The 20545-nt window shown below is 34.0% G+C and overlaps 1 non-coding gene across 1 annotated transcript; it reads left to right on the forward strand.

Moving 5' to 3' along the window:
* Window positions 1-6060: 6060 nt before the first annotated feature.
* On the forward strand, window positions 6061-6167 carry LOC126007338 (U6 spliceosomal RNA). Its single transcript, XR_007494919.1, has one exon. It is a non-coding gene; the product is annotated as a U6 spliceosomal RNA (small nuclear RNA).
* The last annotated feature ends 14378 nt before the right edge of the window (window positions 6168-20545 follow it).

The raw sequence follows: 20545 nt of genomic DNA on the forward strand, positions 1-20545 counted from the left end.
AGCAGTTTTTGGTGCATTACTGATAATTGTAGATATTTTAACCTGTAAAAAAAAATTTTTTTTTTTTTGGTTTTTGGGCCACACCCGGCGGTACTCAGGGGTTACTCCTGGCTGTCTGCTCAGAAATAGCTCCTGGCAGGCACGGGGGATCATATGGGACACCGGGATTCGAACCAACCACTTTTGGTCCTGGATCGGCTGCTTGCAAGGCAAACACCGCTGTGCTATCTCTCCGGGCCCTAACCTGTAAAAATTTAACCTGGGTGATGGACCCAGAGAAATTTAGAAAAAGTGACTTTTCTGCACCACCAAATACAAAATTTCTGAAGAGGAATTTACACATGGCACATATGATCATAATATTGACATTAACTGTATGATCAAATCTATAAAAATGTGAGTGCACAATAGTTGTGTTTTATTCCTATACCTCTGTGTATTTAGATGTCTTTTTGGACTCACCTACCTTCTTATAGCTCTAAATATAATTATATGTACATTTTAAGCTTACCATAAATTTGGTTCAATAATCAAATACAAGGTTGAACTGATCAGCCTCCAGTTAGCTTAAAATTTTGTAAGTTATTATGGCTAGACTACTTTAGTATCTTAACTTTTCTGCCTACAATTATTGGACAGATGTTAGCAAGTTGCTTCCATGTATAAGGGCCCCATACTAGCTGTGCTGCAGATTAGACATCCTGCTCATTTGTTCATTTTTATAAGGAATTGTACATTTCTAACTGCTTCAAGCCATTTAATAAAAACAGATAAATGTTAATTAAGAGCATGTAGAAACATATTACATTTTAAGATAGTTCCATTCTCTTATTATTTATAAGATATCATGGTAGTCTACAGAGCAGAAAAGGATAAAAACAATTTCACTTGTTTTAATGAAAGTGTTCTGTGGTAAACATCTATTTTTGAATTTATGTGCAAAATTTTTATAAATTCTCTATACAAAATGATTTTTAATTATTTTAAATTTAAAGATTTGAGATAATATTATTTTCACAAGCAAATATTTTTGTTTTAGCAATGTGTTTATATCACAGCATTTCCATCATCAATGTACCAATATTCATTCACTACAACTATGCATTCAATTTCAATATAGAGCACATATAAGTAAAATAATTTTGTTATTTCTCCTTCTGACTTCTTTCACTTAACATGACCTCTCCAGTAACATCTACACAGTGAAAAAGCCATATTTTTGTCTTCTGAGAGTTCAATACTAAATATTCCTCTGTTTATAGACAACTTCTTTACCCATTCATCTGCCATGGGTTCTTAGAGCTATTTCGATGATTTGCCTATTTTAAACAGCACTACAATGAACAGTACATCTTTCTTTATAATTAGCATTTGGTGCTAATTTAAAAAACAAAGTGAAATTGCTATTCAATACAGTAGATCCATATTTAGTACTTTGATAAATCATCACATTATTTTCTCTAAACACTGAACCAATAAACATCCTTACCAACAATGTATAAGAGCTTTTTGTATTCCACATACCCAGTCTATGTTACTTTTGCCTTGTTTTATATAGTGTCAAGGTGCTGTGTGACATCACATTGACAAATTTATTTGCGTTCCTTAAGTGAAATAAGTATATTTTCATAACTATTGATCATCTGTATAGTCTTCTTTAATGAATGTCTGCTCAGATCTTCTTCCTATACCTTTAAAGGTATTTATGTTTCTTTTGAGTTATGTGAATTTTTTATCTTGAATATTAAATTTTTGTTAGAAGTATGATGTTTGGGCCAGAGCTATAATTTAGTGAGTGGGTAGGGTACTACCCTTGCATGCAACTAACCCGGGTATGATCTCCAGCATCCCATATAGTCCCCTGAGCACCCACCAGGAGTATTCCTGAGTGCTAAACCAGGAGTAATCTGAAAATTGTCAGGTGTATTTCCCACCCCTGGAAACATATATACATACATACAGACAGACAGACACACACCAAGAAGTATGATGTATCTATGTTTTTATATTAAGTTTATTTTTATTGTATTAATACTTTTTGCTGTACAGAAGATCTTTAGCTTGATATGATCTTTTCTTATTATTGTCAGTGGTTCCTTTCCTAATATAGTAAGCTACTGAAGACAACAATGAAACCAGTATTATAGTCTGTTTTTATTTACATTTTCTTCAAATACATTTTATTATATAGGGAACAAGTTTTGTATTTCAAATATTTAGAATTCATCTTTGTACATGATGTAAAATTTATATGGTGTGAATTATATATGTATAGCTTTATTTTTAATGTAATGTTCAATTTTCCCAGCAACAGTTGTTAAGAGTCATTTCTTCTTTATAAACATTTGACATATTTATTATAAATCAACTGTCTATATACATGAGAATTTACTTTTACTTCTCTATTATATTAATTGATCTGGGATTCTACTTTTTATGCAATGCAATACTTTTCTGATTAGCATTCTAATTCTATTATATTCTTTTCTGATTCTATTCTATATATTCTATCTGATTCTATTATATAATTTTACAGCATAAAGTTGTGATACCTCTTATTTTGTTTTTGGCCCAGGATTGCTTTTTGCATTCAACATATTCTGTAATCTGGGGCCCGGAGAGATAGCACAGCGGTGTTTGCCTTGCAAGCAGCCAATCCAGGACCAAAGGTGATTGGTTTGAATCCCGGTGTCCCATATGGTCCCCCGTGCCTGCCAGGAGCTGTTTCTGAGCAGACAGCCAGGAGTAACCTCTGAGCAATGCCGGGTGTGACCCAAACCAAAAAAAGAAAAAAAAAAGAAAAAAAAACCTTCAACATATTTTGTGATTACATGAAACATTTAATATATTTTTTCTATTTCCTTAAAAGTGTCTTAGATGCAGACAACTCTAGTGTGATTTCCTGACACCCCATATGGTCCCCTGAGTCCTGCTAGGAGTGATCACTGACTGAGGAAGAACCAGAAATGAAATCTGCAAACTGCCCGTATTGGCTTCCAAGCAAAAACAACTCATTGGAAATTTTGTTTTTGTTTTGTTTATATGCTGATGACCAGAAAAGCTTGCTTTGTTGTGATAAAGTTAAAAATAGAATGGTGGGGAGTCTAGCAGGAGGAGGTTTGGCAGGCCCCCCGCCATGCCGGAGGCCTGCTTGGCCAGGCCTAGGGGGGGTGCAGGACTTGGTAACCCCAGCACCCCTCTGCCGCCTTGCTCCAGATCTCCAGGGCTTCCCCGGGCCACACGCCTGGGCAAGCCGGTGAGTTGGGTCCCTTGGTGGAGCTTGAAGGTACCCTAGGCCTTCCCCCACTATCCATGCGGCTCCTTAGGGAGGGTCTGTGTGGGGCTCTGAACTTCTGGTCTCCCAGCTTCTTGAAGGATCTCTCCTTCCTGGGAGCCGGGAGTCTAGCAGGAGGAGGTTTGGCAGGCCCCCGCCATGCCGGAGGCCTGCTTGGCCAGGCCTAGGGGGGGTGCGGGACTTGGGTAACCCCAGCACCCCTCTGCCGCCTTGCTCCAGATCTCGAGGGCTTCCCCGGGCCACACGCCTGGGCAAGCCGGTGAGTTGGGTCCCTTGGTGGAGCTTGAAGGTACCCTAGGCCTTCCCCCACTATCCATGCGGCTCCTTAGGGAGGGTCTGGGTGGGGCTCTGAACTTCTGGTCTCCCAGCTTCTTGAAGGATCTCTCCTTCCTGGGAGCCGGGAGTCTAGCAGGAGGAGGTTTGGCTGGCACTGGTAATCTCTGTCCAGTCTACATTTTCAAAATCGCGCGGGGTCTAGCCCCCGCGCGCACAAGAAACATTAATAGTACTCTCACAAGAAACATTAATTGTACTCTCACAAGAAACATTAATCGTACTCTCACAAGAAACATTAATAGTACTCACTATCATTGAATTATGTTTTTATGTATGCAGAATGTCCATTTTGTATTCTGCCCTTTTGCATACCCCTTCATAAGTTCATATTTCTCTTTAACTTCTTTAACTCCTATCATCATTACTCCTTTTTTACCCTTTCTAACTTAAGTACTCTTGAGTCCTAAGTCACAGACCAAAGTGGTGCCCTAGAGTTAACACCCACCCAACTATTTTAAAAGGCATAAAAAGGTCACATATCTTTTCAACATTTTATGGGTGTTTTCTTTGACGGCTATAACTTTTACTAAATACTTTCTTATACAGTGATGATCCCCCTCCATGTTTTTTATCTTCTCTTTGTGAACTGCTCAATATGGAATTTGGTGTGAAAGAATCCCTCAGTTAAATACTTATGTTTGAACCAAGTCATGGGTCTTGTTGGAAATGTTCTTATGCCCCCATATACTTTGATAGCACCACGTGGCTTTATATCTTGTTTGCATAGGCACACAAACATGGGAAAATACTATACATACCAATAAGTTCTTATCTAATAGAAATGAGAACACACAAATCTTGCAGTGCAATGAGACCTTACACCCTGAATATTGACATAAAGACCTGGCACAGGCCTCAGAAGAATGGGCATTCTCCATTTACCCCTTGATCTACAGAAGACATTTACAAAACCTCCAAGGTTGTATATAACATCACCCGGAGGCATTCCTGTACCAGGGACAACCCTACAGCTGCTCTGACATCGATCTACTTAAAAGAGACACCCCTTAACACTGAGAAGACAAGAACAATGACCTGCTTACTGGACAGGGCTTGCTGTATTTCCCCTTTATGGTGAGGTTTGTCTATAACATCACCTGGAAGCAATCCTCTACCACGGAAGACCCTACCACTGCTCAGACATCGTCCTGCTCAAAAGAGACTTCCCTTAACACTGAGAAGACTTAACAACAACAACCTGCTTACAGGACAGGGCTTCCTGCATTGCCCTTTCATGGTGAGGTGAAACGAGAAGGCACTCCACATCATGACTTCAATGTAGGACATGCAGATTCCAGAATCTTTAATACAGAAACATGAGACCAACAACAGAGACTGTGTGATAAGTGTGTTGGCGCTATGTACAATGTCTTGGAGCGAAGGATAACTTTCCTGAGGCCTAGAGCTGGTCTTATGCCAGGAAACTTCAGGGGTAGGATCTCTTTGTATTTAGGCCAAGGCTATTCCTTTCCATGCCTCTCATATTTTGGTGGGCCTATGCAAACAACAATTGCCACTCTAACACCGTTTTTACTGTGCTCCTTTGACTCTAATCCTTAAAACGCACCCACTTAAAATTTGAGGTTAACTTAAGCTAATATGCATGTACATGGAAATGTAAAAAATACTATGCCTCTAATGTTTAAGGAGTTATGTAAGTTTGATGGCTTTAGATTGCCTTGTGTGCTGTTAAGAAATATTATAATGTGCTACAATCTGGGGACTTGAGGGACAAAGTAATTGCACATGGATTCTGTTTTATTTATCTTAACTTTCTTTGGTGAAATTTCAAAGTTAAGATATCAGCAAGGGGACTTCTTCTGATAATTATGTTATGGGTGATTGTCCTTCCACTGTAACTTTACCTTATCCTCTTTCTTTGCATCTTTTGTTCTCATAATTCACTTGATCTTAGCCAAAAGGCCGAGAAGCGATGTTCTCATAATTCAAAATAAAAAAAATTAAAAAAAAATAGAATGGTTTTCTCCACTCTTTCCAGTTGTTTACATTACATAAATGCAAAATATTTTTGAAACTTATTTTGCTGTCTGACACTTTGTTATAACATTTTACTGTTTCAAAAAGTTCTTAGTAATTTCTTTTGGGTTTTTTATGTATCATTTAATTTTTACATGGTAATAATTTAACTTATTTTCCAAATTACATCTTGATTTTTCTTCCCTAATTTCTGTGACTAGTATTTTCAAAAGTATGTTCAATAATAGCTGAAACAGTAGATGTCCTTACCTTGTACCTAACCTAATAGAAAAAAGCTTTCAGTTATTTACCAGTTTGTTAAGCATGATTTTGGCTAAATTGTTGAATTTTGTTTGCTAAGATTTAACTAAGGATCTTTGTATTCTTTTTATTCATTGTAAAGATGGCTAATTTATTTTAATGCGATATCTCAGTAGACATTTGAAATTTGGGTGCTCGCTTTGGCAGCACATATTTTAAAATTGGAATGATATAGAGAAGATTAGCATGGCCCCTGTGCAAGGATGACATGCAAATTCGTTAAATATTTTAAATTTGGACAATGTTGCCTTTAAAAAAATGCTCAGAAGGATTTCTTTTTTAATTTCTTTAAGCATTGAGAAATTTTTGTTATATAAGGTTTTTGTACTTATTTACTAGTTTCTCCAAGTTATGATATGAAGTGTATAATAGTCCACCATGATCCTATATTTCTTTGGAGTCAGTTGCAACTTTTCTCCTTTCATTTCCACCTATTTATTTTTATTTGAAACTAGTTAATGTTTGTCAATCTTCTTTATTCATTCAAAAACTCAGCTCTTGATTTAAGTAATTATTTGTATGTATTTTTATTTCATTTTCATTTCTTTATTTCAACTAAAATTTTATTATGTACTTTTTTTTAATATTTAGGATTATTTTTTATCCTTTTCTAGGAAGTTAATTATGGTGGTAGCTTAGATTTATTTAAACTTTCTATTATTTCTTGATGCACTTTAATTTCTCTGAATTTATCTTTTAGTACTGCTTTTGTCCTGTTGTTTATTGTCAGTTAACGCCATTATTCGTATTTCTAAGAATCTTAAAATATTTCTTGTTTAAATATTGTATAGACTGAATAATTATTCAGTAGTTTGTTGACTAGTCTCCATAACCAATTAGTTATCTCCAATGTTTTGGACTCATAAGATTTGCTAATATTCCATTGTGATCTGAAATGATTCTTGATATAATTTTATATTTTGTGACAATTGATAGCTATTTTAAGTTTATATATTCTAAATAATATTTTTATTTACTAGAGAAGAAAGTAGAGGTTGAGGGATCATGTAAATATATATTGAACCCAGTTCTTCTAACCTTTCACTTAAGGTTGTTTTCTCCTTATTTTCTATTTGATTAATATGTGCTTTTAGTGAAAGTGGGGTGTTACATCTAATACTTTTGTGTGATTGTTGCCACCTCTCAAAACATATAGTAATTGTTTATCTCTATATATGTATGTTTACATATATATTAGCTTCTTTGGTTCAAATGTTAGTACTACACTCCTAATATCAATCACTTAGTTATTACAAAATTCTATTCTTGTTAATTATTAAATTTCACTTTGAAATATATCTGTCCATTAGTAGAATGGGCATTCTATCTTTTTAATTTACTATTTATGAATAGTTAGGCATTGGGCATTGTATGATTTAAACTCAATCATGAGAAACTGTGTCACTATATCTCATAAGAATCAATTAAAATTTTGTAAAAATTTTAAAAATCTACATTATTTTTGTGTGATAGTTTTTTTAATCTTTTACTTTGAGCCAATATAGACCACAGAGGATTGAATTCTGTTCATGAGATCCAAAAGCCTTTCAGTCAGTCTTTCTAAGCCAATAACCTTTTTAAATTGCATAATTTATTTTCATTTTTTGTTTATTTTGGGTCTTATCTCATCCTTTATTTTTTATTTTCCCCTCTAAATGTGATATGTGCAGTTTTGTGTAGTGATGATGCTCATTTTTTATATTTCTAATCCTATTTTTATTTTGAGATTATCATGAAATTTTTAGAGGGCCATAATTAAAAAATATAAGAAAACTTATTTTCTATTTTAAGTGGAAAGAAATTAAATCTTGGGGTCATTTGATTTTTGGTTTTGGGACCACAAAATAAGTGCTGCTCAAGGCTTACTCGTGGCTCTCTTCTAGGGGTTACTTCTGGTAGTAATCCAGGGTTGAGTTTGTTCTAATCCATCCTAATGTTATTCTCCTTTCCCAAATTTTATGTTAAAAATATCTTGATTTTTTTAGCATTTTTTGCAGAGCCATTTTAGTGGATATTAATTCTTTTAAATGTGACCTATAATATATATATGAATTATTCAGCTGGGACAATAGTACAGATAGTAGTGTATTTGATCATTTTGCACACAGTCAACCTGGGGTTTGAACCCTGGCACCACATATGCTCCCCACCTCCACTAGGTGGTATCCTTGCATGCAGAGCAGGAGTAAGCCTGAGCACTGCTGAATGTGATCTCTCCTTGACCAAACAAATTTATAACCTATCTAGAGTGCTAGTGTTTGGAAGCATTTTTTCCATTCAATATATTATGCCATTCCTTTGTAGCTAGTAAACTTACTCGACAAACCCAAAGAAGCCCAAGTTTTGCCTAGAGTTCAAGATTACAAGTGATTTGGTACATCTATGAATCAGTTCTGGGTTTTTTGTTTTTTGTTTGTTTGTTTGTTTGTTTGGTTTGGTTTTAGATCATACCCAGAGATTGCTCATCAATTATTCCTGGCTCAGCAATCAGGAATTAAAACTGGAGTTATTTAGGAGATCATATAGTATGCTATAGATTAAATCTGAATTAGGCACATACAAGGCAAGCACTTTGCTTTCTGTATTGTACCTTCAGTCCTTTTCTTTTTGTCTGTTTGATTGTAGTTTATGGATTGAATAGAGGAAAGATAGTGACTACATTTACAGAATCACAAGTACACATTGGTAGCTGTGTTCAATTTGGTAGCTGTGTACGTTTAAACAGGGCTAGTAAGTATCACATGTTTTAAGACTGTGAGGCAGCCACACAATAAATTGAATCTGAGATGGTACAATGGGCTCAAAAGTCCTTAGCTTTCTCCCTCACAACTTTCCCATGCAGCCTCCTTCTCTCTTTTTCCCCTCTTTTTTATGGTGTGTTGTAGTTTGCAATACTATTACTGTAAGATTATCATACATATCACTACCTTCTTTCACCACCCAGTTCTATGTTGTTATCATGGTTCTTTTTCTTTTCTAACTTCATACCCCTCCCTCCCTCCCTGCATTCCTTTTTGTGGCAAACTTCCTACCACAGACTATTTCTTTTTTGGCCCTCATTTCTATTGTTTTTAGGTATTATCATCATACTAGATATATTATTTATTTCAATCCTGCAAATAAGTGTCATCATTCTATATCTGTCTGTCTCTGTCTGACATGTTTTACTCAGTCTAATATTCCCTATAAGTAAATTTTTTTAATTCTATTTGGGACATTAGAGACAGGAAATGAACATTGGTAAAGGGATAGTTACTGTTGTAATATTGTATGAGTGACATAACCATAAACAACTTTTAACTCTGAATGTCATGGGGATTAATTTAAAAATAATAAAAAAATGTTCAGTGCTTAATAGGCACGGAACAAACTTGGGTAGCCAGAGAACACTTGACATGTAATTTTAAGAGAAAACTAATGGTAAGGAGTCCAACAGAGTTGAATCTCCCTTATTAAAAGACTGTTTTCTGAGCTCCTCTCTGAACTTTCAAGCTAGAAAGAAGGGTGTAGTTTACTTACAGACTCCCAGACGAGAACTGGAAAGTGGTAGCTCTACTTGTCTTCTACATGTAAGCAATCTTGGCAGTTATTTCTCATGCCCCAGATTTTTCAGCTATTTCCTGAAAATTTTTTTCGGCTATTGATTGGGCCTCTTCTCAGTATCTTGCTCCCTAATTCTCTTACTATGGAAAAAGAGATTCTATATGGAAGATTGTGAGAGGTCAACAAAATGTTATCTACCAGGAACTCTGATCATACCTTATAGTTTCTTGTTTCAGAATCAGGTGCTATAAATATGATTGTAGGCTTAGCATATTAGATGGCTCCACTTTTTCCCAGAAAAAAAATTTCTGATTTTAGTAATCTCGACTTAATTGTAGTTTTTTAAATTTAATTTGATTTGGGGAGGGCTCACACCTGGCGGCTCTCAAGGATTACTCCTGGCTTTGCGCTCAGAAATTGCTTCTGGCAGGCTTGGGGGACTACAGGGGATGCTGGGAAGTGAACCAGGGTCTGTCCTTAGTTGGTCACATGCAAGACAAACACTCTACCGCTGTGCTCTCTGGTCCCCTTAATTGTAGTTTATTTAATGGTGATATTTTTCTTGGTGAGGATGTACCCTGAACCCAGTTTATCTGGTAGTTCTATCTATCCCCTGGTTATAAAAGCATTGTTTTTTGAGCAGTCAGGTAGTTTTCTTTATAGATTAACCCAAGTTTTGGGTAATTTTGATGTTAATTTTATGTACATTCTGCAATGAGCACAAGAGGGTGCTCACATTTTTCTCCATTTTGCTACTTTGATCCACCCCTAAACATATTCAAGCCTAGAAATATACATATCCCTGAAGTTTATAATATGTCTAAAATAAGTCTCTAATGAGTAACAATACATAATGGAAGATAATCCTTTCATGTTGTAAAAATAGCTTTATAAACTATTTTTTTTTATAATTTTTTTTATTTAAACACCTTGATTACATACATGATTGTGTTTGGGTTTCAGTCATAAAAGGAACACCACCCATCACCAGTGCAACATTCCCATCACCCAAGTCCCAAATCTCCCTCCTCCCCACCCAACCCCCGCCTGTACCCTAAACAGGCTCTACATTTCCCTCATACATTCTCAATATTAGGACAGTTCAAAATGTAGTTATTTCTCTAACTAAACTCATCACTCTTTGTGGTGAGCTTCCTGAGGTGAGCTGGAACTTCCAGCTCTTTTCTCTTTTGTGTCTGAAAATTATTATTACAAGGGTGTCTTTCATTTTTCTTAAAACCCATAGATGAGTGAGACCATTCTGCGTTTTTCTCTCTCTCTCTGACTTATTTCACTCAGCATAATAGATTCCATGTACATCCATGTATAGGAAAATTTCATGACTTCATCTCTCCTGACAGCTGCATAATATTCCATTGTGTATATGTACCACAGTTTCTTTAGCCATTCGTCTGTTGAAGGGCATCTTGGTTGTTTCCAGAGTCTTGCTATGGTAAATAGAGCTGCAATGAATATAGGTGTAAGGAAGGGGTTTTTGTATTGTATTTTTGTGTTCCTAGGGTATATTCCTAGGAGTGGTATAGCTGGATCGTATGTTTTTATTTTTTAGAATATATAAGAACCAGTACTTGGTTATATACATAATTATAAATATATATAGTAATTTCTTCTTGCAATCTGTTCTCTACAATAAGTCATATATATATGATAATACAAGATATCAGGAATTGAATCTGGCCCCAATATAAACATTTACAATCAAGAAAATATCCTGCTTACTGTACTATAGCTTCTACTACAATTGCTACTATTTTTGTAAATAGTTTTTGGGATGTTAACCATTTAAATTGCTACTTTATGACATTATTTGTTCAGATACAACAACAGCTGAAAATTATGATATGTGAGTCAGAGAGAGAGTGTAGCAAATAGGGTGTTTGCCTTACATGAGGTTTTCCTGGCTTCTTTTATTTCTAGCATGGCTTATATTCCTCTGAGTCACACCAGCAGTGAACACTGAGCACAAATTCAGGAATAAGAATTACCAGATATGGCACTCAAATTGAAAGCAAAAATTAATCAAGCAAACAAATAAAAATTATGATTTGCTTTTGCAATTGTGGTACTGAAGTATGTCAGAGTAGTTAAAAAAGAGAGAAAGATAGAGTTAAATGCTTGTGGAAAGATATAATTCTCAGAGAATTGAGCAATAAAGACACAGTTATTTCACATGAAAGTATCTAAACCCATTTGTAGTGCCAGCAGTGCTTAGATAAAGCACAAATAAATTCAGTGATTGACATTTTGATACATGCATAGAGAAATAAGTTTTTTCTTTGCTTTTAGCTATGAATTATCTAGAGAACTTAATAAATGATTTACTTACATTTTATTATGGCTTCTCTTTTCTGTGTTACGTTAATGTTCAGTCCTTCCAAGAACATTTAGGTTAATTTTTTATTTTTATTAAAATTTTTATATATTACTCTAAGTATTTTTTCCAATTTTGAATAGTTGGTTTTAAAAATTTCTTAAGAGCAGAATTGATTTTAAGATGAACTATTTAGCTCTTTACTTGTCTTTTGTTCCAATTTAGACTTCCTTTTGGATATTGATTATAAAGCTATGTAGACTAATAGAGTATTAAAGAAACTTGGCTGCTGGTACCACCACTTTAAACATTATTTCAATCAACTTCATAAAGGAAATGAATGCAAATGAAGCTATGCCATTGAGTTTCAAAAATGTAAATGGGAACCATGACTTTGATATTTTATGAAAAGTGTTCAATTTTTTAAAAAAATATCGGGCTTGCCAAAATAATCATCCACTGAAAAATTACTTTAAATTGTCTCAAACATTAATTGAATTCAAAGTTAATAAGTAATAAGCAGGAAATAAATATGAATTAATAGAAAATACCACTTCACACTTTTAATGTCCCATATGTTTTAAAGAAAAATAAATATCAAGATAATAATTTAAAAAAAAGAAGACAGGTCAAGTTAAAGAAAATGGCATTTACACAATTTAAGTAATTTCCCTACATATGGCTGGTGGTTGATTAAAGAACAAAACTTGGAATCCAGGAACTTTTTATCACAAAATATATTTTTATTTTTTTTGGACAGTTACTAAGCTGGTCTGTGTAATTTCTTAAAAAATATTTGACATTTGTTGTATAAATTCAGTCTGCATAACAAAATACTATAGACCAATAGACTTATAAAGAACATTAGCCACTGTTTGTGGGGTGGGAATTACAATATTAACACGTGGCCAGTTTTAGTATCTGGTGATAGTCTTTCCTCTTCTTGGTTGATAAATAGCTCTCTTTTTATTGTGGTTTTACAGATTGGAATTGGCAAGGGAAATACGTGAGTGCTCTTAGAAGTGCATTAATAAGGCGCCTAGTTTCTTATAGCAAGACATTGAGATTAAAATTTCAAGATATGAGTTGTGATGAAATATTAACTATAGTTACTAGACACAATCTAGTTTGTAAGAAAAATTTGGGGAATAGGTATTTCATTGAGAAAAATAGACTTCTACTTTATCTTGGATGGTAAAATCAGACCTGTTTCTAGAGATCTTGGTGGCTGTGCAGATCAGGGAATGGAGTTTATGAAGTCTTTCTTTGTGGTTCTAGCAGTTATGCTTCTTCAATGTCCTTTTTTTGTTTTTTATGTATTCTAGGTGTTTCAGAATAGTGCTACCATTCTGTGTTTTTCTTTTGTCTTCTGACTTACTTCGTTTAACATAACATGATCTAGGTCCATCCACGTTGCTGCAAAGTCTGTGATTGTATCATTTCTAACTGCCATGTAATATTCCATTGTATATATGTACCACATCTTAATGATCCATTCATCTGTTGTTGGACATCGAGGTTGGTTCCAAGATTTGGCTATTATACTGAGTGCTGCAATAAATAGTGGGGTGCATACGTATTTTGGAATGAATGTCTTTCCATCTTGGGGATATATGCCTAGGAGAGCAATTGCTGGGTCAAATGGCAGCTCAATTCTGAGTTCTTTGAGCACTCTCCAGACTTTTCTCCATAGATGTTGGACCAAGGGGCATTCCCACCAGCAATGAATGAGAGTTCCTTTCATACCACATCCTCTCCAACAAAGGTTGTTCCCATTATTTTTGATGTGAGCCAACCTCACTGGTGTGAGGTGGTATCTCATTGTTGTCTTGATTTGGATCTCCCTGATGATGAGTGAAGGTGAGCATGTTTTCATGTGTTTGTTGGCCATCCTTCTCTCTTCCTCAGAGAAATGTCTATTCATTTCATCTCCCCATTTTTTTATGGCTTCGTTTGGTTTTGAAGGACTCAGGTTTCTGAGCGCTTTGTATGTTCTAGATATCAGCCCTTTATCTGATATATCAAGTGAAAAGATTTTTTCCCATTCTGTTAGCTGTCTTCTTGCATTAAGTAGGGTTTCTTTTGCCATACCACGAAAGCAGCAAGAGGAGAATAAATGATCTATTTTTTTTGACGTCTTTATTTTGGTGTGGAGATTACGGTTGATGTCTCCAATATTATTTTATTTTATTTTGTTTTGTCTTTCTCTTTCTTTTTGCACTTGAGTATGATTTGATTTCAGAACCGAGATTATTGTGTGGTGCCTGTTTTTATTGTTGTGGTGCTTATCGGTTATTTAATTCGATATTTTGTGTGTGTGTGTGTGTGTGTGTGTATTGTTGTGGTATTTTAATTACTTTTTTCACATCCTCTCTCAAACTGAGGTTGGAAGCCTCTAGACAGGACTCTGCCTATTTTCAGTATATTTGATTTTTGATTGAGAAGAGGACATATTAGGTAATGGGTATTCCCCTGATTTAATGTGAATATGTACCCAAAATACTACAGTGAAAGATATGTAAGCCATTATGGAAAAAAAAGAAAATTGTGTTTTTAATAAGAAACAAAAAAAAAAGAGAGAGAAAAATAGAAATATGCTTCAGGAAAGTATTGTTCTATAAAAATATAAAGTACAAAATAAGCATTTGATAATATATAAAAATACTCAAGTTATTGTGACCACAGTGATCTAAAATAAATTATTTGCATGAATCTTAGACTCAGTTATTTAGTTTTATGGTCGAGGACTTTAGCTCCAACCAACATAGGGCTAGGAATGGAGAGTTCAAATCTATTGTGTAGAAATCATAACATGAAGTCAAAAATCCTGAAGTGCTATTTTCTCTGAAATGAGACCAGACAAAAAAATGTCCATAAGCCCAAATGTGAAATATCACCTACTATAAACTGGAATACAAAGCAGATACTAAGAAATTATGTTTTACAAATATAAACAAATAGTGAGAAATTTTCTCAAGATAACAAAAAAATAATTTATTTGAAAAGCTTATAACCCTAATAGGAAAAATAAATTCTAAAGACTGGTCTATTTCTGTATCAAAGGGAGAACTGACTGTACAATTTATAAAGAGCCATATAGGTTATTATTACTGCTAGAAAACCAACTTACTGAGCTAGGACTTTTGAAAGAATGCAAATCTTAAACTCTAATGATTTAAACTCAGAAGTTTAAAAGTAGTGCATTTGATGTGATAAAGAGAAGGGAATCATTAAATTATAATAGCTTAAGATTTACTTTTTAAAGATAAAATTATCACCAGGTATTTTAAACATTAGGTTACACATGGTTTTATAAGCATTAATGACCTAAATTAATTGAATTGCAGAGTTGATGAAATCACAGTATATATTGGAAGAAATAGATAATATAAAGAGAATTCAAAAATTAGAAAATGAAGACAAAACTCTAATCCTTATCCATTAAAAGTTATGGGAGTAGTGAACTGAAATACTGATTATATTCTAAGTTAACTTTTTATCTTAAAATTTTAAGATAACTTTTAGAAATTTTTCCCAGAGTTTGCGAGACTAGATTGAAAGTTTATACTGAGCTCTAACTAACCCTCAAACAAAAATGAACTTCTACCCAGAATACACAGATGCAAAGATTATGCCACAGATAGCTCACAGAGGCTAAGGGTTGCAGTGTTGGAAAAGATGGCTAAGTAAATGAATTACTTTTACCTTTAAAATCAAATAATGAGCAAACCCTAAAATTTTACTGATCTTATTTCAAACCAAAGAAACCCAACATAGGTTTGAAGGAAATACAAACTATTCAACAGTGGGCAGGAAAAGAGAACACAAAAGCAAAGCTATGGCAAATTAGAAACCACAAAGTTTTTCATATAAACTATTTATAATAAACCAATGTCTTCCTAATTACAGACAGATGTTTTTAGAATGTGAGAACTCAACTATGAAAATTATATGAATTCTAAATGATAGGATGGCAATAGAAAACTGTCATGCATGTGTAGGACTAACTAGCATGTAGCTTTTTACAATGAATGATCTGAATTATGTATTCCAACAAACATAAAACTTAGAAACATTGAGAGAAATACGTAAGAATGCTAAATATGACTTAATACTTCAGTGAATAAAATTTGAAAACTATGTTGTATCTTGTAGAGCTCACATAATGATCATAATGATTTTCCTGACTCTATCTGTACAATTTCTTAAATTCTCTCCAGCAGTTATTCTAGACTTTTCACCAATGTTATTTTTGCAGTAAATGAGCAAAAAATCTGTTTTGTCAAACTGTATTTTTATCCCAGGTTTTCTCTTTTTATACTATAGTTTTTTCCCTCTTCTTCTAGTCCTTTGACCTACTCCTTTCCACCATCTTATATCCTCCATTTTATCTATCTTACTCCCTTATTATTGTATGATTAAAAAAGATAACATAATATCTACCCTTCTTGTAAGAGTAAATTCACGACATAGCATTATCTGTAGATTATGCTGTACCATTCAATTTTAGTACTTATTCATGCATATAAATTATTCTTATATTCCTTCCATTACTCTCTCGGCCCCCACTGACCCTCACATCTAGCTGTATATGTATCTCTATGCCATGATAACCTATGTCAAATTAAAACACTGTATTTGAGTTTTAAATTTTAAATATTTGGACATATAAAAATATCGTGTTGTATATCCCATGTGGCATTCAGTTTGTTAATGACCTATAGATTCATCAACATTACTAAGAAACACAGAATTTCATCATTTTTTATTTATTTTTTTTGTGGGGGTCACACCTGGCCGTGCTCAGGGGTTACTCCTGGCTCTATGCTCAGAAGTCGCTCCTGGCATGCTCAGAGGAACATATGGGATGCCGGGATTTGAACCACCAACCTTCTGCATGCAAGGCAAATGCTTTACCTCCATGCTATCTCTCTGGCCCCAATCATTTTTTAAAGCCCAGTGATATTTTATATTTATGTATATACATACATATATATGCACTAATATAGTTTCTTCATGAGCATATAGGTAATTGTCATATAAAGAATATTATAAGCAGTGATATGTAATTGTTAGAAGCAGATTCCTTAAGAACTTGATTTCAATTCTATAAGGATATAAACTCAGAAATTATTTTATTAAATTCTATTGCCAGTCCTCTCTTAAAACATTGAGACAGCTACATAATGTATCCCATAGAAATTCTACCATTTTATATTCTCACCAATATTGAACAAAGGTTTTTGTTTATCTCTATTATTCCCATTCCATTTTTTATAAATTATTTTAGGAAGGATTTTATACATTCATTCTGATATGAGTTGATTTTTCTTTATAGGTTTTTTTTTGGGGGGGCACACCCAGTGACATTCAGAGGTTACTCCCAGCTATGCACTTACAAATCCTCCTGGCTTAGGGGACCATATGTGATGCTGGGGGATCGAACTGTGGTCTGTTCTGGGTCAGCTGCATGCAAGGCAAATACGCTACTACTGCACCATCGTTCTGGCTCCTCTTTGTGGTTTTATTTTTCATTTCCTTAGATATTGGTGACATTAAAAAACTTTTAATAAACTTGCTTTCTATTTATATGTTAAAATAAAATAATTTTGTTCTTTAACTATTTTAATAAGACTATTGTTTTTTGTCATTAATTTATATAGAAATTTCTTAAATATTTTGAAAAATAAAAATATCATGGTTTGAGAATATATTTCAACTATTTTCTCCCTTTTTAATTTTTCCTAGTTGACCATAATAGATTTGTTTCCATACAGGTAAAAGAAAAGTTATTGGGAAGAAAAGAAAGAAAAGAAAAAACAGTTTAACATTAAAAAGAAAGAAAAAATACAGTAGCAAGCACAGTAGTGAAAACTATTATATCTCCAGTGAAGTAATTAATACAGAGGCAGAAAGTTTAGTAATCTCTTGTTATTAGCTGTCCATTCTGTTAAATTGGTGTGTTCCTAAATTTTGTTTGGATTGGAGTCCCCAAAGTGAATTGTAGTGAGAGGATGAAGCTGGGCGATTGGGAGAAATGTGATTCTAGGTGATGGAGGCAGCAAGTTTGGCTTCAGCAGTGTGGAGATGGCAGAGATTTCTTCCGTTGGAGATTTCAAGTAATGGTTCATTGACTTTTCAGAATTTGGCTTATTTTAGAGGCATATTTTCCAAGTCTATTTGCACAAAATAATTATTCTTTATTGCCTTGGAATTATTGTTCTTGGCAGATTAAGAGTCTCCTGTATAATACACAAAGTGTGTATAATTTTTTCTGGTGTGAAGATCTTATATTTTATTAGATCCTCAAATAGATCCTTTCTGCCTTTCCTACCAAATTTCAGGATCACTACAATAAAGAAATAAAACCTGTTTGAGTTCATGTGCTTAATTTTACTAATTGTTTTTTATATTTTGGACATCAAGTAATTTGGTTGATGACAAGAATTAGTCTTCAAAAATATATTATTTTCATTGTTTCTATAATATTGATTTCTGCTCTTGGTTTTGTTATTTATTTTCTTCTGCTCATGTTTGGGTTCGTTTATTGTTAGTTTTCCATATATTTAAGGTGTGCCCTTTTTTAAAATAATTTTTTATTGTGACAAAAGTGAATTAAAAATCTTTCACAGTAATATTTTAGGTACATAATGACACTGAATCAGGGACATTCCCACCACCAGTGTTGTCCTCCCTCCACCCCTGTTCCCAGCATGCATCCCATATCCCCCTCCTTTGCCTCCTGGATTGCTAGTATAAGTGGTCCCCACTGTGTCTAGCTAGTGTAGATTGGGTATCGATTCTGTTGTAGTTGGCTTTGGACTTGGTGTTTAAGTCTGATAATTTTTTAATTTCTACTCAATATTCATACTACTGTGTGTTCTTGGTACCATCCATTTTCCCCCCCTCAATTTATGAGGCAGAACAAGATGATTCAAGTTATGTGGTTCTGTTTAAAGAAAAAATAAAACAAAACAAAAATACAGAAAACAAACAAAAAACAGGGAGGAGTTCATCCAGAGGTTATAAATATCAATTTAAGAGAAGAAAAGGACAAAGGAAGAAAAACATAACAGAAAGTAAAAAATACAAAAAAAAACAATAACAAAAAAAAACCAAGAAAATAAACTAAAGATGTACCTTTTTGTTGTTTATTTTATCTTTTTCTTTTTTCCTTATGTAGGACTGTATTCTATGTGTTTTTCCCTAATTACTGCTTTTGTTGAGTCCTGTATATTTTGATCATTTATTTCTTCATTATCATTAGGTCTTAAGAAATATTTTTATTTCTTCCTTGTTTTCCTCTTCAATACAGCTGTTACTGAGCAGCTTGCTTAATCCCCAACTGTTAGAGTTTCTCCACATCCTCTTTTCACAATTTCTATCTCTGTGGCACTGTGGTCTGATAGAATTCTTGCTATGATTATGTTTGTAATTTTTGTTAGACTTATGTCCTAAAATGTTATCTATCCTAGAAAGGGCTGTTGTGCAATTGAGTTGTTGTTACAATTGGGCATATGGTTTATATAAGCGAGCTTTGAGTAGTTAATTCAGAATACGTTTGGTTACTGCAAAGGTTGCACGTTCTTTTTTTTTTTTTGTCTGAAAATAATTTGATCATTTCCACCATAAAAATAAGAGATATTCTGGTTAGTGGACTCTAGGTTGAAAATTTCTTTCATTCAGTAATACAAATATTATATTGCACTCTTCTTGCTTGGGTCATTTCACATCAGATTTTTGATTGTTTGTTATGTTCTTTTCTTTATATTTAAGGTTTTTCCTTTCCTTTACTGCTTTAAGGAATCCATCTCTCTCTATTTCTCTCTCTCTCTTACCTTTTGGACTATTATATGTCTTGATGTTGTTCTGTTAGGGTCTATTTTGTTTGTCACTCTTTTTGCCTCCAGGATTTGTACAAAGAACTCCAGAGATTAGGAAAGTTCTCTACTATTATCTCCCTCACTATATGCTCTTCTCCCTTCTCTTTTTCCTCCCCTTCTGGTATTTTTATAATTTGGAGATTGTTTCTCTTGTCTTTGTTCATTAGGTACCTTAGCTTTTTCATCATTTTGTCGTTTTTAAATTAATGCTGGTTTGCAATTTGCCTTCTAGTTTATACAGTTCTTCATCTGTGTAATTCTGTTACTAAGGCTTGCTAAGGTGCACTTTAGTTCTTTCAATTCCCTTTGTATGGATGCTCATCTTCTGAAAGAGTTTTTCTTTGAGTTGGCTAATATTATTTTATCTGTTGATTGCTTAATTTTACTAGCTAGTGCTTCCTTGATTTCTATTGCTAAAGCAACAAGCGTTGATTTTTGGTCCTCATAGTATGAAGTGTAGGCATTTGATGGCCTTGGAGATTTGTCTAATTCTTTCTCCATATTCTCTCTTGCAGTTTTTCTCCATAGGTTTCTGCATATATTTTGCATTTTGTGAGAGGGTATGATTGAGTTTCAGATTCCCTATTATTGGATTGGGAGCACAGACAGAGTAGACTTTCTGAGGTACCTGAGACCCCTGGTTTAATTCAAGATCTGAAGACCTTCCCTAACATGACACACTGGATTGGAAGGGCAGATGGACTAGATGTTTTGATAGGTGCTAAGCCTTGAACCTGGGGGAGGTGATTGGTGTGCAGCTATTTTCTCCCTTTAGATAGGTTGACTCACAAAGAAAATAAATATCCTGGGCTTTTAGTTTTATGTAATTCAACATGTCTATTTTTGGCATCTTTTGAT

This window comes from Suncus etruscus, chromosome 4 (assembly GCF_024139225.1).
Source record: "Suncus etruscus isolate mSunEtr1 chromosome 4, mSunEtr1.pri.cur, whole genome shotgun sequence".
NCBI lineage: Eukaryota > Metazoa > Chordata > Mammalia > Eulipotyphla > Soricidae > Suncus > Suncus etruscus.